This window comes from Crocodylus porosus, unplaced genomic scaffold (genome assembly GCF_001723895.1).
Source record: "Crocodylus porosus isolate Cpor-Errol unplaced genomic scaffold, CroPor_comp1, whole genome shotgun sequence".
In the NCBI taxonomy this organism is placed as follows: domain Eukaryota; kingdom Metazoa; phylum Chordata; order Crocodylia; family Crocodylidae; genus Crocodylus; species Crocodylus porosus.
In genome coordinates, this window is record NW_017728927.1 from 1,823,585 (window position 1) to 1,847,254 (window position 23,670).

Sequence of the window (23,670 nt, forward strand, 5' to 3'; positions counted from 1 at the left end):
CACAGGCGGGTAATCATTAAGAGAAGTTACAAATATTAAGAAATTCTACAGTTTGGGGGAAGTGGGAATGAAGACAGCAAATTCAGGAGTAAATGAATCCAACCAGCACAGAAGAATTTTTCCAACTATTTGAGTTGATCTAATAAAGATATAAGATTTACCCAAAGACCCTTGTCTGCCTGAAGCCAACTAAGACATATCAGGTAAAGCTGCTGAGTTTTATACAGCTATAAAGAAAATAAGAATAAGAGCCAGCTATGTATATAGGTGTAAATTAGGAAGCAAAATCTTGCCTGAAACATCTTAATGGCACTCTACTTTCTTACCCCAACTAAAGGCTTCTGTGAGGAAAAAAAATATCAAAGAAGTAGACTGTATTTCTTGTTTTCAGTATCTATAATCCATAGTCTACTCTTTCCACCTTACATTTTCCAAAGTGATTTCAGGTGCGTCTGATGGAATAAGTGGCTGCTTACTATATAGCTCATCTCTAACAGGGGTGAACAAAATATGGCCTGCAGCCCAGATCCGGCCCACCAAGGGATTCTACCTGGTCCATGGCAGGTCCCTCAGCCCCACCCAGCCCAATCATGGGGGGCATCCGGGGTCATGGCATGTGCAGTCATTCCCGTCACCCCCGGGAGTGTGGTGGGTGGGCGGCGGGGGAAAGGAGGGAGAAGAGGGGAGGGGGTGCTGCTGCCAGATCTGGCCCCACCACCTGGTCACCCAAGCCCATCCCAAGCCCATCCACACTGCACCCACCATTGAGGGTGCTGGACAGAGGCCCCAAAGACTGACCTGGGAACCTGGGGGACAGTGTCAGGGTGACCAAGCCCCAGGCACTGATTTGGTGGGAGATGGGAAAAAAAAGGGCTGCTGCTGCAGCTGCATGATCACACTAATGGCAAGACACCAACACTTGCGTGGGAGCTGCCTTGGTCGTCCGGCTGCATCGCTACACCTCTGGCTGGAACATCCGCGTCTATACTGCTACTGTAAGATGCTAGATAACAGGTCTGTGCGAAACAGCAGCGCTCTGCTTCGACTTCTGTTTTGATGTTTTAACAGAAGAGTGTTTCATTTCAAGTTTCATTTTATTTTGAAAGCACTGTTCTGCTCCATTTTGTTGAAACAGTTTCACCGTTTTGACACCGTTCTGACATTTCACCCATCGGCTATAATGGGGAAGCATGAAACAGCCTATAACTTGGTAATTTCCTGCCTGATTCTGATGAAACTTGCAAGAATGGTGGCCCCCTTCTGAGGCCATGAAGCCTGCCAAGTTTAAAGGAGATAGGTTTAGAGATTTCTAGGAAACTGCACCTCAAGCTGCTGACAAGCAGGAGCCGGGGAGCAGGAGCACCATCCTGTGATCCAGCAGGCAGATTAGGGGCCTGCACCCCTGGGACAAGTCTGGCAGAGCCCCCGCAGCCCTCCCAGGGGTGTGGGTGGGCCCCCAAACTGCCTGCCGGATGGCAGGAGGCTGCTTCTGCTGCCTGGGACCCAGCACTGAGGAACTGAGCCCAGCTGGGGAAGTGCCTCCTGCCACCAGGCTCAGTTCTCAGTAGTTTACGGTGCTGGAGAACTCAGCCTGGCTGGGGGAAGTGTCTCCCACCGCCGGGCTCCTTTCCCAGCTCTGGGGAACTCAGTCTGGCTGGGAAAGGCACTTCCCGCTGCCGGGCTCAGTTCCCAGCGGCTTGCAGTCTTGGGGAACTGAGCCTGGCAAGGGGAAGCACCTCCTACCACTGGGCTCAGCTCCCAGCAGCTCTCAGCCCCGTGGAACTCAGCCCGGTGGTGGGAGGCAGAGCACAACACCGGCTCTGCCCACCTCCTGCCACTGGGCTGAGCTTCATGGGGCTGGCAGAGCCAATCAGAGCACAGCCCAGCAGCGGGAGGCAGGCGGAGCCAGCACTGAGCTCCAATCAGCTCCACCAGCCCCACGGAGTGCAGCCTGGTGGCGGGAGGCCGGGAGAGCCAGGGCTGCACTCCCCACCCGGCTGAGCCACACGGGGCTGTGGAGCAGCTCGGAGCGCATCCCTGGCTCTCCCCGCCTCCCACCGTCTGGCTGGCTGCTTCGAAATTCGAAATGTTTAAAAACTTTCAAAATGTTTTGACTGGCCTTGTTTTGTTTCAAGGCTGTTTCAAAGCCCTTCATTTCATTTTGATTTCACTGTTTTGAGCTCAAAACAAGTCAAAGAAGCGTCAAAAGGAAACAGCCGGCAAAGCTTCACACAGCCCTGCTAGATCATACTGTTTCCTCTGTCATCCATTATTATAAAACAAAAGCTTTCAGACCTCACTTGCTCTCACCAGTGAAATACTGGTGAAACTTCAGGCGTCGTGCCCCTTTATAGCCACCAAATAACTGAAATGCTCCTGCTGAGTTAAAGTTGATAACCTGTTTCCAGGACCATCAGCTTTTACCCAGAGGATCAGGCTGATCAATGCTGTGTCATCCTGTCCTCCTCCTCCTCAGTAACTCTCATGGCTACTTGATGCTGGCTGCAAATGTACACCCCAAAACATTTATCATGTAATAAAAGCAACTCAAACAAGACAAAGCCTATCTACCTACAAATGAGATGACTGCCCAGAAGAATAGTGAATGACATGCACTGAAATTGTAGGAGACTTTAGGTTGTAGCAAGGTGATCACTGGATGAAAACTATCTGTCTAGAGCAAACATGCAAGACAAAGCACGCTGTTCACTAGCTGATTAGATTGTAGGAAGATCAATGTTCACTGAAGAAGGGGCAAAAGACAAATACTGGTATCTTCTAAGACAATGGCAAAACAGCCATTAACCTCATTGAAATCAGGATTGGGCCACAAGCCTTTGAGAATAATAATAAAAACACGTAGTACTTCTAATATGCAGGGCTACCAGCATATACATCTCCAAAGGCGCATCTATACGAGACCCTACAGCAGAGTAGCAATGAGCTACTACACGCTAGTTCATTGCTATGGCGCCATAGCGTTGCCAGGCACAGACCGTGACAGCGACACTACTGCGCACTACCATCTAAAGATAACCGTGCGACGATGGGACTGTGCCGTAACAGCTGCGCAGTTGGCCACTCATGTGGGCGTGGCCCAAATAAATTATTGTGGCCGTTTAGCAGATGGAGAAACTAAAGCAGTATAAAAATTCAAGGTCAGAGAATAAATCAGTGGTAAAGCTGTCATTTGAACTCTATTTTCCTGGTTCTCAAATCTGGCTGTGGGCTTAGCTGTCATTTGCTCTACAGATAAACCATTTGTAATTTCACATGATAAAATGTTGCCTTTCTTATTATTTGACATGTCATACTTTCTTAGATTTATGTAACAGATCTTTTCATTACTCAATATATGCTACTGGATGTTGAATATATGGCATTGCTAAGGCCTCACATAGAAAGTTCAGTTGTAAGAGATATTCTAACTCACAGGGTGAGATACAGATTTTAAATGAAGTCAACACACTGAAACCAAACAGAGTCTGCAACACTGGATGGACACAGAGTGAAATCCTGTTTCTGGTTAAGCAAATAGGAGTTTTTCTACTGATTTCAATGGGAACCTGAATTGCTACAGGGTAAACTCTGCCCTTTAGCAAAGGCAAGGACCTGCCTGCTTGCTGACCTCTGATTTTACCAGCTGTGGCAGTGTTTTTTCTGATGCTGACATTTGTCTTTTGGGAATGTTTCTGTTCTGGATGACCTGCTTGTTTCCAGGATAAGGAAAACAGAAGGTGAGACAAGCAGTGATAAATTATCCTGCTTTTCATCATGCTAAGGGCCACAGGTACATTACAGTGAGAGCTTTACTGTAATGTGCCTTCAGGTTGAGAAGGAGAATCATCCATTTAATATGGACATGTATGGACAGGCATGGGTCTGCATAACAAATATCAAACGAGAGGTGAGACTGATAATATTCCCAGGGATGCTTAATGAAAGGAGAATTTTTTCTTGAAAGACTATGATGGCTTCTGTGAGGACTAATTGTCTGAATGACAAGTACAATCACAGGTGTCATCAGAAAAAGCTCCCAGCTTCAAAAGCTTGTCAGATTGGAGAAAGCAATTACCAAAAGGGCTACTTTCGTAAGAAATATATGATGCCTTCTGGAGAGGTTCAACACCAGCAGTGCTGTAAGGAGCCAAAGAAGGATAAAACATTCTTAGGGGCCTCTTGTGGGGATGGAGTAAAGGCTGTTGCCTTAATTTAGAGATTTGTACAAACTTTTTCTTGAACATGCAGAGATCCTTATACCAGAAAGTTGTGAGCTTCTTGCTAGATACAGTTTTTCATCTGCATTAAGGCCTTCTAGCAGGAACTCAATGCTATTTTCACCTATGGCTAGCATGGCCATTAAACTATGGACTTTCCACTAATCGCGAGAATAAAATATAGTTACTGACCTATTTTTAGGCCTTGCAAGCAACATGTGTTTCATCCCAGTATCTATTTTCAAACCATTTAGTCCTAAACAGAGGCCTGCTCTTTGCCTCTGTGAGACAGAGACACGAAAAGTTAAATGCCAGTATAACTGAAGCCACATACACTGTTCAGCCAGTAAGGTGCCAACAGTGTAAATATAAAACTGTCGCTCTCTCCTTTGCTTTATTATGACTCTTTGATATCACTAAGGGGCATGCCAAGAGGATTCCTTTCCACAAATGTGTTGTAGTCCTGGAATTGATATAACAGATAATTTATCACTATCAATGTCTAAGCAGCTATATCAGCTTTTATAGCTTCAACAAAAACCTACGCCTCCTGAATAAAATGTCCCCATATTTACCTGTAAGAATGTAAACCCTGTCCACGTTTTTTGTAATTCACAATCAATTTTCAGTCAGACTTGCTATGTATTTTGACTTTGATTCTGAAACCATGTCAACACCATAAATGAATAATCTGGTTGCATGAAGCCAATTGACCAACAAAGCAGATTTTATACAAAGTAATTGTTTGCATGCCTCAGTATCTGGTATATTCTCAGCTGCGCTGAAAGTAGGTTCTGAATCAATGCTGGAAAGAGATAGCAAGAACACCAGCTACTGAGTCATGCAAGCAGTAACTGTATTTGTATAAAATTTATCTGATTGGCTCACTAATGACGTATACACAGAGTTTCCATTGATGGGTATCTGTTTCTGCGTTAGAGCTGGAATATGTAACCAGTCTACCCAGGACCCAGATTTAGAAACAGTTAAACAGAATATTAAATTGCCCAAACTCCTTCAGGATTAGAGAAATACAAGCTTTGTTAAATACCTGGTTTAAGAGATAGTCACAGATGTTTTTGCTAGAACGGTATCCCGTGCCTTCTCTTTCATTGTCATCACCCTAATCAACCTCTTCTTCCCTTCCTTCCAAGATGCCATTTATCAGCATGGGCAATTAGGATTATTTGTTGTAGACCTGTTGGTCTTAACAACTGTCTAGGACATGACTTTAGACAGGTTGCAGGCATGATGCTTCTCTTGGACCAAGTCACACTGGTGAAAAGGTCTAGCATATTGACTCCCCCTACAATACACATCATCTGCAATGGCTGATGTGCACTTTGCCCTCCCTTGAAGGCATGCTTGTGCAAAACTGAAAGAAAAATTCTCCTTTCAGATCTACCAGGTGAATATGAGCTCTGCTGTGTTTTCCACATTGGAGTTTAGTCAGGACAGAGAAAGAAGTATATCAAAGTCAAGATCTGTCTGATAAAAGAAAAGAAGCTGTTGACTAAGTACAATAAATTAAGAAAATAAGTATGGGATGAAATTAACTGAAAACAATGGAGCTCCTCCTGCTTTTGCAAGGGCTAAATTTGACCTACTACTTTTTGAACAAATTCTTGCATTTTCTCTCTAGCTTACATAAATTTGTTTATAGCCCATGCCATCCGCAGTAATTATAAATTACTAGTATAAGTTACAGCAGGCAAGTGGAGTGAACGTAATGGAGCATTCTAGAGGTTGCCTACCTTTAAGAGAGGAAGAACATGAGTATACCTTTGTATTACTAGTTATGGTTATTTTTATGTTGTGAAGAAAGAACCAACATTCAAATAACAAAATCCCAATGGTTGTTTTTTTTCCCAGGCCATATTATAAAACTCACTAAACCCTGAGAATCAACAAAGCTCATTCATGAATGAAACATCTAAGATGTCATAAGCAGCCTGCACTTCTATTATTTTTAATTAGTGAAGGGACTAAGAGCTGAAAATCATGCAGAGTGTTCCTGTGGTGCCTTAGCATAGGTCTTTTTGCGAACAAGACCAAATACCCATGACCTGGTAAGGAATAAAGTCCCAGACCTCTGCTGGGTATCCTGGCACAGCTCCACTGACTTAGTGGAACCGTGCTGATTTATGCCATCTGAGGATTCATCTCTGTATTCAAGCTACCGAGTCACTGTAACTTCTTCATTATATTTCTTATCTCTTGAAACACCGAGGACCAGTCTCAACACCCTGTCATTTTCACTGGATGATTCTCCACAAAGCTAATATTTCCATCTTTTCTGTTCTCAGTTGTCCTATACTTATAAAGTCACCATGATTTTAAATTTGATATCATCATAGGTTATACTTTCATTCAAAAGAAGAAATATTTTTGCTCACCAGGTAGAACTCTGTCAGCTCAATTAATTTTTAATTTAGAAAATATTTCAGAATAAAGATGGGCTTTCCTTTAGGAACCTTAATTCAAATTCTCTTTCAGAAATGAGATGATCATTCCTCAAATCAACATTAACACTGCTGAAATTTCCCCAAGTGTGGAATCCTCAGATGAAAAAAAATGCCATGCATCAGTTCTCACCTTCAGTAACGCTATTGGCTAATTCCTTATACAATCACAATAACATCCAGATGTTATTGCAACCCTTTCAGTTATTTAGAAATACATTTCAATGCAGTGAAACTCAACAGAATACATAACAGTGAAGTAATTACAAGTTTTTGCTACTCTCATTTTGGTTTTATTTTTTATTTTTAAATATGATTTGGCAGAATGAACGCAATCATCGAGCAGATTAGAACCCGGCGTGGGAAGGCAATGTCTTTTATTAACCTGACACTTCAGCTATTGTTCTCTGCTTCCAAAGACATCATATTTCATTTTAGTTTTAGTGAGTATCTATGATACGCATGTAGAGATGCAAACATCAGCAGCTATCTAATTTAGTAGTACCAATCTATTAACTAGTACTTTGCATCTTTCTGTCTCCCATCCAGGACCAGCACCAGCAATCAGAGAGTTAAAATACCTGTGCTTGATAAAAAATGTACTGGTGTCTCACACTTATCCCATGTGCTAGATGGACCTACGGGAATGGAACCATCCATGATGCCCCTCCCCAGCAGATGGCTGTACTTCTCCCTCCCTCTTTTAAGGTGGAGGAGGAGGATGGTTTCTCATAGTTGCACACCTGCAGACCTTCCCTGCAGGAGCTTAATCTTCTCCTGAATGGATGCAGCCACAGTCTGTAGTGTGGTGTCTGTAGTAATTCACCCATGCTCTCAGTGCAGATAGAAGATTAGGCTATAAAAAGACACCCTTTGAGTCAAACATACAACTTGATACTCTCTCAGCACAGTCTTTCTTGCGTACCCAGATACGTGGCATATCAGAGCTCCTGAAAGAGCCACCAAGAAGCACATCCAGGGAGGAGGGGTGGGGCATGCTGCCTGGCAGAGCTCTTGGGAACATCCCAGAAACACAGATACACCCGTAATACATTTCTGGAGGGTAGGATTCCTCCTTTCAATATTTTGGAGCCCTCTAGGGCTGCTCATTGTGTCCTAAAATCACCAGACAAGTTGTGTAAATTAGACAGCTTATGCATGGTTGCGCACTTACCCTACATAATTATCTGGATACCGCCACACCTGTGTAGTTTTTGTTGTTTAGTGAACAAAAAATACAAAAATAGCAAAGCTGTGAGCCTGGGTAGCTCAGTTGGTAGAGCATCAGACTTTTAATCTGAGGGTCCAGGGTTCAAGTCCCTGTTCAGGCGATGATATCTACTTTTGGCCACCGGTGGTGGCAGTGTTCCTGCCTACCATGTGGGAGATCTGGGTTTGAGTCCCAGCTGAGGTGACCTGGGGTGAGTGAGATAACAAGAAGCAAATCTTCTTGCACTAAAAAGGGGCCATTGCGTTTACAGGAGACTGGACAGGCACCTGGCTGGGGTCTTATGACCTCTGCCACCCCCAGTGCTTCTTCCTGCCCATGGCAGGGGGGTCAGACTAGATGATCTGTCTAGGTCCCTTCCGACTCATTGATTCTATGATTCTAGAGAGAGACATAGCACGAGACAAAATTCAGAGATTTCTGAGTAAAATGATGAGTCTGCTTTCATCCATTAATGTTGAGATAACAGTTAACAGAAGCCTAAGATTCCCTATTTCTTAGTAACAGTTCACATTCATATTACAATTCTCCACATTACAAATGAAACAGGCTACAGACTACTATAATACAGACTATTCCTTGTAGTGAAGGTTTAATTGTGAACTTAAAATGTCCATGGACTTCAGTTTGTTTTCTCCCAAAGACACAGCCAGACAGTGCCCGGTCTTTTCTAAATGAATGCTGGGGAAAGCATCGTCTTAGAGAAAAATGATAGACAAGGGAACATGTTTCACGTAGAGCTTTTCAGCTAAGTGTACCCTGACCAATTAACTTTAGATTTCTTGGTGATAAGGGAGCAATAAAAAGGCCGAGAAATCAGTACTTGGAATTAAACTTCATTCCCCAAGATTCAGGACTCTGAATATGCTATTCTGCCTTTAACTGAGTCTTCTGCGATTTTAGTATAGTCTAATGCAATGGTTCACATCCCCAAAACTATGGAAGGAAACTTAGAGGCTCCAATTTTCAATAGAGGATCCATGGTAACGGGAGGGGAGGGGAGGGGAGGGGATAGCCCAGGGACTGGCAATTATTTTGGGTGGAGGGCTGCTTACTGAGTTTTGGCAAGCCATTGGGGACCGCATGACAGGAAGCCCAGGGCAGATTAATATTAATTTTCTAAATTTTTTAGGGGCTCCACAGGCCGGATAGAATGACTTGGTGGGCCACATCTGGCCCGTGGGCCGCATTTTGCTCACCCCTGGGATAGCCCCACTGGCCCCAGCCTCACAGCCCCCTTCTCTCAGGGTCCAGCAATGAGGAAAGGTCATTCCCCTTATAGGACCCTGCTTTCCTGTCAGACTTGACAAGAACAAGCCATGGCCACAGCCCATTACTTCCTGGTGCTACTGGTGGTGCCTTGGTCTGGTCCCAGTTTTAGCTCTTGCAGGAGTCAGTACCAGAGGTGCAGTCACAGCTCCTGGGCCTACTCCCATCCCTGCATATATCCGGATCAGAATTGCAGCACACCCAACTCACTTAGGCACATGTAGAGTCTGGCCAAGTCACCAGTCACTGCTTGGCCAAGGTACTGGGTCATTGATACTATCCTAGGGGCCCATGCTCTGCACCCCTGATCTAGCCTGATCTTCAGGCCACTGTAAAATCTTGCATAAAGGCATAGAAGTCTGTAAGGAATGGGTCCAAAGTCCAGTGAAGTCAAGGGGCAAATTCTCTAACTACAAGTCCTAAAATGTTCTTAAAAATACACCCACATGTATTCACAGGCCATGATTAGGTACGTCTTTGACCCCAGTCAAGTTTATTGGCATGCACTCACCCAAGGGCCTACAGCTTTATATCTTTTCATGTGGAGTCCAGCAGTTCTCCCACTTATAGACCAGGTCCCACCTACCAACTGTGGTTACTCAGCAGGCCTGTGCTGGCCAATTCAGTGACCCAGCAACACCTTTATTAAAATAAACCGATGTTTAATCACAACAACAGGAAGAAGGCATAAAAAGAGGAAAAAGGGTTTCTAACGTGCTAGAAAATACAGGTACCTTACCTACTGGCTGAGATATGCAGCCTCTGGGACTGCGATTCAGTCTGCTTTCCAGCAGCCCCTAATTCACTGCCTGCCCTGTCCTTCCAGGATGATCTATCTACCTTCAAGCCCTTTGCTCTACTTTCCTCAGTGCTTACAAGCCAGACTGCAGAACTCAGCATAGCCACAGGTACAATGTCAAAAGTGAATGACACCTGCATTTTCCTGTAAGTACTGATAAATCCAAAGCTTTTATTCCCCTTCTTGCTTACGTGCAAATACCTCCTGTTTGAGTTAACCCTTTGTAATCACACAGTGAACAATCTAAAAGCAAAACTACAGGCAAAATATGTGACAGCCATAATATATTCAAGATATTCCCATGGCCCCTTAATCATTAATGACTGTTTTTATGTGATTGTCCTTGGAGAATACTGTAAAGGGAGAAACGTAGCCACTGCTCCCAAAAAGTTCCAAACCCAACCTGGTCTGTGTTTGTCAAATAGGACTGTTCTCTTCCAAGTGCTGTATTAAACTGTACATCTAGGCTAGGTACAGATAGTCACAAAGCCTGAGGCTGAATCCATTCAGTATTTGCAGATTAGTCTAAGCAGCACAGATTAAATTGAAGCAGCAGCGGATGGACATTTACTAGGGCTGTGCAAAATAGCATCATTCTGCTTTGATGTTCGTTTCAATGTTTCGACAGAACAATGTTTCATTTCAAGTTTTGTTGCATTTTGAAAGCACTGTTCCATTTCACTTTGCCAAAACTGTTTTGGTGTTTCAATGCTATTTTGACATTTTGCCCACCCAGCGCCGAGAAGATTGGTGCTGCCACTGGCCACAGCTGGCAGCACCAGTCTCTTGTCATCTGGCAGGCAGATCAGGGGCCTGCAACCCTGGGAGGAGTCCAGTACAGCCCCCCCCAGCCCTCCGGGGGGTGCAGGCAAGCCCCCGATCTGCCTGCTGGATGATAGGAGGCTGGTGCTACTGGCTGGGGTCCGCGGCAGCATCGATGTTCCTGGCATGGGCTGTGCCCAGCTGGCAGCACCAGCCTCCTGTCATCTGGCAGGCAGATCAGGGCCCCCCACACCACAGGAGGATTCAGAGCCCCACAGCCCTCCCAGGGGTGTATGTGGGAGGCCCTGATCGGCCTGCCAGGTCACAGGAGGCTGCTCCTGCTGCCTGGGATGGCACTGGGTGCAGCCCTTACCCAGCGCTGGGAAGATCAGTGCTGCTGCTGGCCCCAGCCAGCAGCACCAGCCTCCTGTCATCCAGCAGGCAGATTGGGGCCTGCTTGCACCCCCAGGAGGGCTGTGGAGGCTGTGTTGAACTGCTCCTGGGGGGTGGGCTCCTGATCTGCCTCCCAGATCACAGAAGACTGGTGCTACTGCCTGGGGCCAGCAACAGGCAGGCCAGGGGCAAATTGGTTCATGCGGAGACCTGCGTGAGCTGATTTGCAGTTCAGAATTACAGCAGCAGGACTCTGCAGGGTTGCGAATCACTTTCTTTTCCTGCTTCCAGGTGCCTCTGGGATTTGTTGACCACAGTTGTAGCCAACAGTAAATTTGAGCAGGGGAAGGGCTGTTTAACCTCCCTCCCTAACCCCAGCCCCCAGCCAGGGTTTGCCTGGGGGGGCAATCCCCCCATAGACTAGTCTTCGTCCTTGGCCCATCTTGGCCTCCTCCTCCCTCCCACCATGTCAGCCAGCCCTCACTACTCAAGCTAGGCAGCAGAGGAGTGAGGCCAGTCCAACCCTCTGCAGCAGACAGCAGAGCCCAACCTGGCACTGGAAAACATGTTGGGGGACTGTGATTTGTTATGGATTACACCCCTTTCAGGGGAAGCTGCCTTGGGACTCCCCATGCAGATTTGAATCAGCAAGGGATCTGGGACAGAAGTTTCATAAAACTAGTTTCAATCAATTAAGTCTGATACTACATTCAACAAGGGTTATCTTAAACCCGCTTCAGCCATTTGAAACTGGTTTATGTGCACTGAGCTTCTGTTCTGTTACAGGTTTAAACCACTTTCTGATCACATAAACTGGTTTACGTGTCATTTCTGTCCCTAGCCCTAGAGAGCGTTGGTCTGGGCACTGGGAGTCAAAGAATAAAATAAGCTAATGTATGCTGCCTCTGTAAGCACAAAGCCGTGGAAGCGTACAGGGCCTCTGCAGCCCAAAGTCATGCAAAAGCCTATTTTGAAATAAATACAGCCCTTGGGGAGATGCTTCTCTATAACCATACAGAATAACTGCTTGGCAGCCAGAAAGTCTCTGATTTGAAAATGATATTTTGCCCCTCATCTCATCCTTTTCTTTGTGAGGAGACATATTACTCATTTGCCAGAGATGACATTGACATAAAGACCTCATATACTAATCTGTGTATGCGGGACTTAGGTAGAGTGGCAACTACATGGCTTTTACAAGTCTGCCTCCCCAGTGAATATGATGCAGCACCAGGAAATACTGTCATCATATTCATATAAAGCTGTATTAACAGCACCCATATTTGAGGACCAACAGTTGTATAAGGTATTCTCAAGTATAAGATGACAAGTGAACAGAGCCAACAGAATCTGCTCATATATAGCATGTAGCTTGATCAATGGACCACGAGAGTCGACTGACCTGATTCTCAGGACAAGCAGAAACCTACCTTTATTCTGCCTAGTCATTTTGATTCTAATGACAAGCGAATGGCATTATCTGGTGAGGATCACACTCTCTCACAGACAATCTGAACACCAGGATGAACATTAAGCTAATTTGATATACATTGATTGAGCATCAGGCTAGAAAGAGTCATTAGTTTCTGTGCTTCAGCTTCCTCATTTGTAAAATGGATATAAACCTACTTCCTGGGGTTAAACAAGGACAACTGGAAGTTTGTGAAGCTCTAGAAAACTGCTAGGGGGTCTCCCTTGCTTAGAAATGTCTGATTTTTACATTTTCATACTTTAAGCCAGTCAAAGATGTGGCCCATGGTCCAGCTTGCAGAGCCCTGTCTTTTGGCCTGTGGTGCTACCCCTTGTCTCAGAGTGGACCCACCTACTACATGTGGTTTGCATTGGTTCAGCCTCATGTGTTGCCTGTGGCATGCAGGGCTGGGGCCAGTACAGGCTGTGTGAGGCACGTGGGGCTGGGGCCAGGACACACTTCATGTGGCACTGGTTTAGAGTACGTGCTGCACGTAGGGCCAAACTGTGACACCCTGTACGTGGCATGCGGGGGCAGTCCTGGGAGCACGCTGCATGCGGTGCCTGAACTAGACCAGCCCTGCATGGTAAATCTAGCATGCAGGAGCAGTCTGCAGGATCAATTCAGCCCACAAACTGGCCCAACACTATTTATCCAGCCCATGGACCATTCCCAGGCCATTCGTCCAGCCCACGGGCCCTGATGAGTTCTGGCAATCCTGCTTTAAGCAACAATCATCCAAATGTAACTGTAAACAGGAACCAATGACACAGGCACTTTTGTACCACAGTGACAAAACCCGGGGGTGCTCCCAGAGATGCACCCTGGGTTTGTGTAAGCTTACTGGTCCCCCACGCTGCTGAATGGGGCATGAATGGGTATGCCCAGGTCATTCACTGGCCCAGAAATCACAATTTACCATGGCTCTTCATTAAAGTAATAATAACAAAAAAAAGGGGGGGAGGTTATTATAGGGAAGAACAAATAAAACGGAAAAAGCCATCAAATGCTTTGACAACAGAGTATTGTAAAACAAAACTGGCAAAACCCTCCTCCTACATTCAGACTACCGCCCAGCCCTCGTTAAAATCCTTGCAAAAATCTCCCCAGGCCAATCTCCCCTTAGTCACAGCTAGCTCCACCTCCCAGGGACCTCCATTCCCCCTCTTCTCACTGAAAGCTTCCTCTCCAGTCATCCCCTAATAGTCACTGCCTCCAAAACATTCCCCACAACCCCCGATACACCTACCCTGGGGAAAGACAGAGAATCTTGTGGTGCATTTCTGATTGTGGATCCATGACAATCAAACATGCCCTGTCTGAAGTTTCTGAGTGCTACCATAACACAATACATCTCCATAATGAACAACATTGAGCTTTGTATTTATTTGTATTTGTATCAGTATATCTGCTTTTCAGTTAACACAGGTTAGTTTCCATGCTTTGTTAATGCAGAACAGAATCTGCCCATTTCAACAGCTCAATTTCTTTGTATCCTTATATACTTTTGACAGCAGAATTTGGCTTGTTATATCATGAAATGATACTCTAGGTCTACCCAACTCCTCTCATCCAATGTTTTCAAAATCTGTTTAAAGGTGAAAATATTAAGACTGATAGCTACGCATAGATAGTCATAAGGACCTCTGCTATTAGGTATTAGACTGAATATCGGAGGCCAACTATTTACTGAATTTACTGAAGACAGTGCAACTATACCAATCTAAACCAGCTGAAGGTTGAACCCAGAGGTGCTCAATCTCTGGCGTGTCGGCCGCACAGCCAAGTAATCCAGCCTGCAAATCTCCCCACAGACTTGGAAATTTGGCAGCGGGGGAGCAGTGGAAATGAACACTGCCACTGCTCCCCCACTGCTAAATTTCCAAGACCCACATGGCTGGACCATGTGGAGGGATCAGGCCCTGTTCCTATGCAGCTGGATCAATCTGTGGAGTGAGGCAGCCACATAGGAACAAGGCCTGGCTGGGCTGTTCCTGCTTTGATGCATCAGGCTCTGGTGAGGCCAGCAATGCGTGCCAAAGACTGGATGTGGCCCATGGACAAATCTGTCTCTGTTTATTCAGCTTACAGACCTAAAAGGTTGGGCACGATAGATGCCTTTGGCTATACATTTCCTAGTTAATATGTTCAGGAGAAAAACATTCCAGCACAGTGCACTTTCAGGTATTTTTCATGGTTCCAAGGGAAATCAGGAAGATAATGCATGTGCTGATTAGATTTTTACAGGTCATACAAGAATACTGTATTACATAGAACCATTCTGTTGTATCTACACCACAGACTTTCTGGAATGTGCCAATTCTATCTATTACCATCTTGTCTGGAAGTACATCTTACATGCTGCAGACAAAGATGCTCCGTAGGTAAGCTTTCAGGTAAGCATTTTTGTCATGTAGAGATGCATGAGCGCTGTAAACTATGAAAGCACTTGCAGGTTTGTCTTTCATTATTTTGCTTTTATAGCTGTCACCACTGGGACGCGACTAGCTGTTCTCAGGCCGCTCTTCCCCGTGGGATTGGTGTTGTCCCTTGCCTGCGTTCCCACCAGTGGCCAAGCGGATGTTCCTGCCCGACTCCTTGACCCCGTTCCTGCCTGCCACGACTTGATGTTACCAGTGTTTGGGCTCAGTTGTCATGCGTGCCTGTGGCCCAGGGTTCCCTGGCGGTCACTCTCGGGGCTCTGCCATCCCTACACCCCGGCCTCACGCCTCCTTACGGTGTTGCCAAGCTGTTAGTCGCCTTGCTCTTGGATTAATACTAAATTGGAGTGCCAGCTTCCCTCCCTGCAACCAAGACTATGCACACTACCAGTCTAATGTCCCCCAGTCTCCCCTAGAACTCAGGGAAAAGACAAGCCTAACACAAAACATGAAAAAAGGCTCAACATAAACTGGGCGCACTGCCCCTTTAACTGCCCCCCCCCACCTTACAGCAGCCCCGTTTGCTTCGTGCCTAGGCATTCAATCTTTGCCCATTCCCCGGCACCTCACAGTCCAGCAGCAGCGTGTCCTCCAGAGACCTCTCTCCGGGCTTCCCTGTAGGCTCTCCTCCTCTGGCTGCCTTCGTCGGGGATATCCTCTGTGGTAACACAGGGGCGATCCCGGGTCTCCCTAGCAGTCGCCTCTGCAGCGATGCTCCTGCAGCATGTGCCGCCATTTTTATTCGTGCCGGCCGGCACTCTGCGCTTGCATCACCGGCCAGCCACAGCTGAATAAACAAGTGGCTGACGAGCTGCGTGGGTTTCACCTCCTGTTCTCCATTCCCTGGCTCAGGAGTCACCGGTAAGTACCTTTGCGTCCCAGGACAATAGCAAAAGTAAACTCAAGCATATAACTACATACAAGAACCAATAAAAATGGGTAGTGGAATAGAGGAATAGGATATAAGTCAAGTTAATGTATTCAGCTAAATTTACGTCTACATTGTGCTGGTTCTATGTAGCTGCCCTTTATTGATTTATGATGTACCAGGACTCCTGATTTGTTTCAAGATCAGGGCATCATCCACTACAGGTTGTTATTGATTTCTTCCCTGAATATGGTGCATTCCATCTGTGTCCAAGGAATTACATCTTTCCAAATCCATTTACACTAAAAACTCTGGTTCATTTTGTTATTGAATAATGATGCTATTCTGAAAAATGTCACAAAAGCACAATATTCACCATGGAATGAAAATGTCCAATTTTAAACCAAAACTGAATTAACTTCTAACTCAGCTTAACCTCATAATAGCATTAAGGTAATTACACTTTTAAAAAAATATATTATTATAGGTGACTGGTAGGGGAGGCATAGGGGGCATGTGCCCCCCCCCCCCACACCCAACAGGGCTGTCCCCACTGCTGACATTGCTAGCAGCTTCTGTGGGTGCTTGCCAGCTCCATCCCTGCCACCACCGCTGCTGGCTTCTGCAGGTGCTCACCAGCCCCATCCCCATTGCAGCTGCCCCCCGCCCCCCCCAACTCAAGAGGCACCAGTCACACATGCATTATTTTTCTTCTATCTAATCCAGCAGGCATGATCATAAAATAGTATGGTTGGAAGACTCAGAAACAATAAGTATTCCTAGACAAAAGTCTAAATTTTGAAGGTAGGTCGAAAAATATGACACCTGAGTTTCATGAATCAGCGTGTATTATTACTTCAGAGTGCCTCATTGTTTCAGCTTCTTTTCCTCCAACCAGACCTTGCAGACTAGCTCATTATTACCAGTTACCAAATAGGATTATATAGAACACAACTCTTAGAAGACAGTGCTCAACTGGATCATGTAAATTCCTGGTACTTGAGAAGACAGCAATCATTCACTGCTGCCGTATTTTACCACACATGGGTATAATGAAAATCCACGTCCTGCACTCCTGCATGGTTTGGAACTTGTATATTTGAGAGACTGCCTCTTGCCCAGAGCTATGAAGTCTAGGTCCAAATGCCAGTGAAGTCAAAGGAAAGACTCAGACTTCAAGAGGATTTAGATCATGACACTGTTGCAATTTAGTTCAGTATATATGTTCATAGGGGAGCTGTCTTGATAGAACCAGGAAGACAGAGTGGCAAGGAGCTGTGTATGAAAATTGAAGGGGATCATTCAGGTAAAAAAAATTAGATATTATTTACAGAGTGATGCTATAGTTCCCTTGACTATGTTATTATAGAGGTCCTGTTTATAGTTCCACACATAAAAGTGAATCGAATGTTGCACTTAAAACAGGAATTAAACCACTTTGCAATATATGAAGAATATAGCATATTCCCCTCCAAACTACAACACTTACCTTTTGAGTACAGTATGCATTTTCTGAGAAGTTACAAATAAAACTATCAATTTCTTTATGAATTACATTCTGTTTTATAATGGGTCTTTTAAGAAAATTGATAGTTTATGTCATTTCCTGATCACCTCCATGGCCTTGGTAATGGAATGATGTAGATGTTTCAAACGTTTCTGTGCACTTAAAACTAAGTGAAAGCTGGTGCAATGGTTACATGGAAAAATGCTGAGGACTGATAGGCATTTCTGATGTTTTTCTTTATTACTGGGAGGGTTTTTTCAGCAGGGACACATCAGTAACTTTAATTTGCACAGAATTATTTTAGAACTGGCTGCCTTTGAGATGCATGCCTTTTCCTGCTGTTTGTAAGCATGAGCTCCCACTTTCAGAATTGCCACATGGCCACACACAGGCACACACAAACACGAGGGAAAAACATCAAGTTCATCTTTCATAATTAGTTTAACCTAAACTAGAACCACCAACAGTACTGTGTGTTAATAAATGCCATTTCAATGTCTTAAGTACCTTAACAGTGTTTATTTTCTTTTTAATTTAACTTTGAATTTCCTATGTTTGGTCATCTTAAGGATAATGATAATGTGCCTGTAATATCTTTTCCTTTAAATTACTAATATGTACTTTAGCTGTTCAAAGTTGTTAGGTGTGTAAAAGCTTATTATTATAAAATATACATTGAAGCAAGATTATACCTGACAGCTTTTCTTTAACTCTGCAAATAGCATCAATCAAACATTTTGGCTCTAGTACATTATTTCATAAGTCTCAAAGAACTGTATTTTATATTCATGAAAAAGAGTTATCAAATTATGTCACTTTTTCCATTCCAGATAAAGAAAAATCCCTTATGTTAGTAAAATGTTCATGATAGCATTCATTTGGATTCACCTCACATACATCTCCTCCCAAGCTTTTGTATAAAGATTGTTCAGAGAAGATGGGCTGTCTCCAGTTGGGTGATACCTCTCCTAAATATGAACAAAATCTGTTTATTTGTAAATGGGTACAAGACACCTGGATCTCTTACCTCCTTCATGTGTAATATTTTGCAAATAGGGAACTTTCAAAAATCCCAAACCTAACAGAAATTAGCAGCCTGCCAATGTCATGAACAGTTTTGTGTTTTAATATTTCCCATGATAGTATATCTTTACAGGGAAATCCAGGATGAATTATACAACACCAACATTATGGGGTGGAAAAAATGAATAGTATGACATGGGAATTGGTGATGTGCTATTTACCAGAGCACCCCAGGGAGTAACTAGGAATACTGGGTGCAAACTAGTGGAGAGTAGATTTAGGTTAGACATTAGGAAGACATTTGTTATGGTAAGTGTGGTCAGAATCTGGAATGGGCTTCCAAGAGCAGTAGTACTATCACCTAACTTGGAGGTCTTCAAGAGGAGGTTTGATAGGCACCTGGCTGTGGTCATCTGACCTTGGTCCTCTTTCCTGCCAGAGGCTGGGGGTTGGACACGATGATCCACTGTGGTCCCCTCCGACTCTACAAACAATGAATCTATGACATTTTTCCAAAAAGAGTTTTCATATGGGTTTTCCTTCCCTCTGCATTTCAGGCAGACAGACTACAGTCTAATGAGGTTTAAACAGGCTTCCTTGTGTTAACTCTAATAAACTTAAAGTGGTTGCACTGGATTGGGCCCAGAGAAAAGCTGTTCCCCCCACCTCACACACGCACGCGCTTTTCTGTTTATTTACCACTGAGATACTACTGCACTCACAAAGCTAGCTTTTTTTCTACAAAGTGCCACCTTTACATGTGGTATAACTTTATACTGAAGCCAGGAGGCCCAAACTGGAATTCCAAACCGATGCCCTTTCTCCACATTTCCCAAAATGTAGAGTTTGGATTCAAATTCCTAGATACAAATTTCCATCTATAGTTCAGAGCCTAGGTTAGATCCAAAACCACATGGCCTAGCTTTCCGGGCTGATTCAGATGTAGCCTGGACAATAAAAAAGTTATGAGTATTCGGTGCTGCCAATAAATATACCTAATTCCTGAGCTAGCATTAGATGCCCAGCCAGGACTCTTCTCAATCTGATGCCAGTCTTGAAGCCACCTCCTCTTCCCATGGCTGCTTTGCTTTGGTTTAGTTTTACCCTAGAATTTCACACAGCCACGTGATATAATTGCCTGATCTATAATTTATGTTGTTATTCATTGGAGTATAAATAGTTTACTTTATTCCTGCAAGAGCACAGCATGTCCGGATGACACTAATGTTTTATTTATCTCTGCTTATGCATGTATTTGGTGGTTATCTACATCCTTCTTAAGAATGGAATTGAATATTGTAATAACGATCAACTGAAAAAGATGTAAAAAAATAGGATACTTTCAGGCCTGCTTGCAAGCGTATTTGAAACATGATCTCCAGTCACCCTCTCTGCAGAGGAGCCTGCCAAAGAGGTATAAAGGAAAAGGCTTTTTGTTTTCTCACAAAGGTTCCAGGAAGCTGCTACAAATCTTCCCGGAAAGGAAAAAAGTGGCACCAACATGAGACTTCTCTGCAGGGAGGCAGGACAGGGATGTATGATGCTTTTCTAAAGGTGCTCTCGAACTTGTTATGTCCCTGGTTGTTGAGATTATCAATACAGTTGTACCAACAATGGATTTACACCCACTGAAGAAACAGCAATATTGCATGTGCATTTGTGTGCATAGAAATCCAAATACCAGGTTGCTGGGTCATGGCAACCCCCATCTGATTAGCAGTGTGTAGAAAGGAAGAGAAGACAGCAGTGATACTTACCCGGGGCTGGCAGGAGCCAGCAAAGGAAACGCAGTTCCAAAGCAGCTGCTCCGCAACGCTGGAGCGGTCCCGGAAGGAGAGAGAGATGAAAAAGGACCCAGATGAAAACAGGAAGAGGGAGGCCATGCATCCAGAAACCCGGGGGACGGGTGGGAGGGCCACAGAGGTGGCGAGCCGGCAGCCAGCTACTGAGGAGCTCGGAGGAGCTATAGAGACTACTGCCAGAAGGACTTCATCCCATTTTGTTGGTTAGCGTTCTTTACTTTTCCGATTTTATGAGAGACCGGACGTTAGACTTACTTGAGTTAGACGAGGCTGTCTGGCAATCTTTTGATACGGAAATCTGTCACTCCTGTTGGGGAGACACGAGAGACCCTAGGACACAAAGAAAAGTAATTTAATAAATAAAAGATAATTATTGACAAAAGCAATCACTGTGAGTGTCCGTTTAATACAAATGGCTAGATTTCTGAGTGTCACTAAGTCAGGAGAGTTTGGACCCATAGGGGAAATCAACCCCAGGTCCCGGTGTCTAGTGGTGTTTAAAATTAACTCCTCCTGACAGAGATCTTTTAACATCAAAATGTGAAAGGTAAGAGTCGGGATTGCCACTTAGATATCCCCGCAAGAAGAAGCATCTGTTACCACTATTTGTGACAGGTCTCTGCTTTGAGAATCCATGTTACGTGCATCAGCCTATGGACTCAACAGCAGCTACTGAACATCCTACTCCGTCCAGTCAATTTTTTTCCAGATTTTGAATTTCTTATGACATGTTTCATTGCTGGTTTGAATGTTCTGGAAAAAAATAATTAAACTTTTCTTCTTATTTGTCCCACTTCAGAGCTGGTAGAAAGTCTTCAACACTCAAAATAGTTTAATAAGAATTGTGATGATTTTTAAAGTTTTGAGGGGAAAACATAAAAAAGGCTTACAAATTCTACAATTTTGAATACTTTTCAACTGGATTTATTTCTAGCCATAGCCCTTTTGCATGCAATACAAATCCAAGTCCACTTTTCTTGTTCTCCAATAACTACAAGTTTCCTGTAATGGCATAACCATCATAATCATATCAGGCCTTAGTGGGATTGCTAGGCATGACAGTAATATAAATAAATATAGGGACTACTTATAAAGGAAATGTCAGGTCCCTGTATTGATTCATAGTCCATCACTCACTTCATGAAATAATTGTAGTCGTAAAGCTAAAAAAACTACATTTTTACCACCGCAATTGATAGGCAGCTCTATCATGTCTCTGAATTTTTTGGGGGCACTTTCTCCTATATTTTGCCAATATTATATTGTGATGTTTGGTTTTACAAGCATCTTCACAATATACGGTACTTAGAGAATAAATGAGTACCAAAGGGAGCTGTTTGCCAAGAAATATACAACAGCTTGTGAAAGTACTGAATAATTACTGCAGTTACCATTACACATTCCCTATCCCACAAGAATATTCAAGTACAAAGTACTGTAGGTAGCAAAATAATCACCCTGCCAGCAGGTCATTAGTTATCTCTTGTCTGACGCTGCATAAATTATTTGTGGCAGGTCTCTACTTTAAGAATGGTGATAAAAAGCCTTGTCATAAATATAAACCACAAATGGTTTGCCACCAAGAACAGCAAGAATTGGGAAATGCTTTAGTTAGTCTGGCATGCCAGACTGAGCCCAGCTTCATCTGAAGATAATGCCAGTCTGAGGCAGAGCCTCTTAGCATCAGTTTCTGACACACACACTACATCAGATTGAGCTGCCCCTACCTCTGCTGGAACCAATGGGATTGCTCCCATATGTTGGTGCTATTCAAAGTATGGACATAAATCTTAATATATAATTTATATCTGTATTGTGGCAGTGCCTGAAAAAGGACCTCACAGTGGTATATGTTCTACAAACAGAGCTGTACATAGGACAGCATTCAGTGCTGAATTACTGCACTCACACAATGTTTGAACTCCACTGATCTTTGCATAAAAGTGGAACAATGCAGACTGTGTGTGTGTGTGTGTGTGCACGCATGTGCATGCAACACCAGTGTGCATTAACACACATACCCAACTATATGCTGAAAAATCAGAACTTAAGTCCATCCAGATGGAAAAGAGGGAGAAGCAGGTAAATTAAAACTTCATCAACTCATTAATTACTGAAAACTGCTGTGCAACAAAAAAAAAAACCCCAAAAACCTGGCAGTGTCAAGAAAGAGAAAACCCAAGCCTCACATGCAAATTCTGAGCAAAAATAGAATTCCCTCTGTGCACAAAACAATGGAGGTCTGTCTTTAGCAGCAGCTCCCACACAATTTATGGGTTCAAGAATCACAAACTGACAAGTGGACTTGGAGTTCCTGCAGCAGGAGCCCAGTGATTTATGATGCTAGAATGGGCAACATCATTTTCTTTACCATTAGTGTCCAAAAGAGAATTTATTCATGAGAGCCTTAACTGCCCATGAATAAAAGTAGGTATTCTAGGCAGTTAAGGGCTGCTTTAACACCTTGTAGCCTAGTCTGGAGAAGGGGTAGCCCATAGCTGATCTACCCCAGAAGGTGGGCAGAAACCAGGCAGGGTCTGAGAGTCCGTCAGGCCTCTGCTTTCTCTTTCTCCATCAATAAGCATGCACGTCATTTCCTCCTTTGCCCAAACTGAGCTGTGCAGGCTGGCCCACTCTTGCCCACCTCTGTGGGAGGTGGATGAGGAGCCCAGCAGCAGCTTTTCTGTAGGACCTGACAATATGGGTAATCACTGCAGGAAAAGAAGGTGGCTTCTAACACCTCATTACTCCCCTGTATGGTCACACAGCTGGGCTCCACTTAAACCCTTAGAGAGATTCTAGCACCTGGGATACCAACAGTTTCCAACGAGTCTATCAACTCCCCTGTCACAACTCAGCCACAATGGCATTAAATACACTTCTGCCCCCACCTGTTGTGACCCAAAAGATAATTTCCTCTTTGTTCACAGGGCAGATGCTGCCTCAGCCTGATGACCGTGTTTGTACCCAAAATCTTGCACAGAAGAATTGTTCTAACTATTTTAGTTGGTCTAATAAAAGATAGTGGATTTACCCAAAGAATCTTGACTGCTCTTTGTTCACAGGAATAAGAGGAGCCTTTCTCCTTTTAAGTATTTCTAAAAATCAGAAAGCTTTTTCTCCTTTGGGAAAAGAATGTAGATGAGTCCTTTGTGCCTGTCTCTCTTCTGTTCACTGCCCCCTCCTTATCTCCATGTCCGTTATTGGAGGGTAGCGATCCTGGTAGCCAGTGTAGAGTAAGGTGGCTACTATAGGTGCTGCCCTTATGGTCTTTCAGCCATACCTGCATTTCCACAGCTTCACCCTACCACTGGCAAGGTCCTTTGGGTAGATGTGATACCTTTTATTAGACCAACTGAGTAGTTGGAAAAAAGTTCTTGCAAGCTTTCGGGTGCAATTACCCTTCTCCAGGCATAGGGAGTCTGCTG

The 23,670-nt window shown here is 44.2% G+C and overlaps 1 non-coding gene across 1 annotated transcript; it reads left to right on the top strand.

Annotated features, from left to right (window-relative positions):
* Positions 1 to 7,937: 7,937 nt before the first annotated feature.
* Positions 7,938 to 8,010, top strand: TRNAK-UUU. The gene has a single exon. It is a non-coding gene; the product is annotated as a tRNA-Lys (tRNA).
* The last annotated feature ends 15,660 nt before the right edge of the window (positions 8,011 to 23,670 follow it).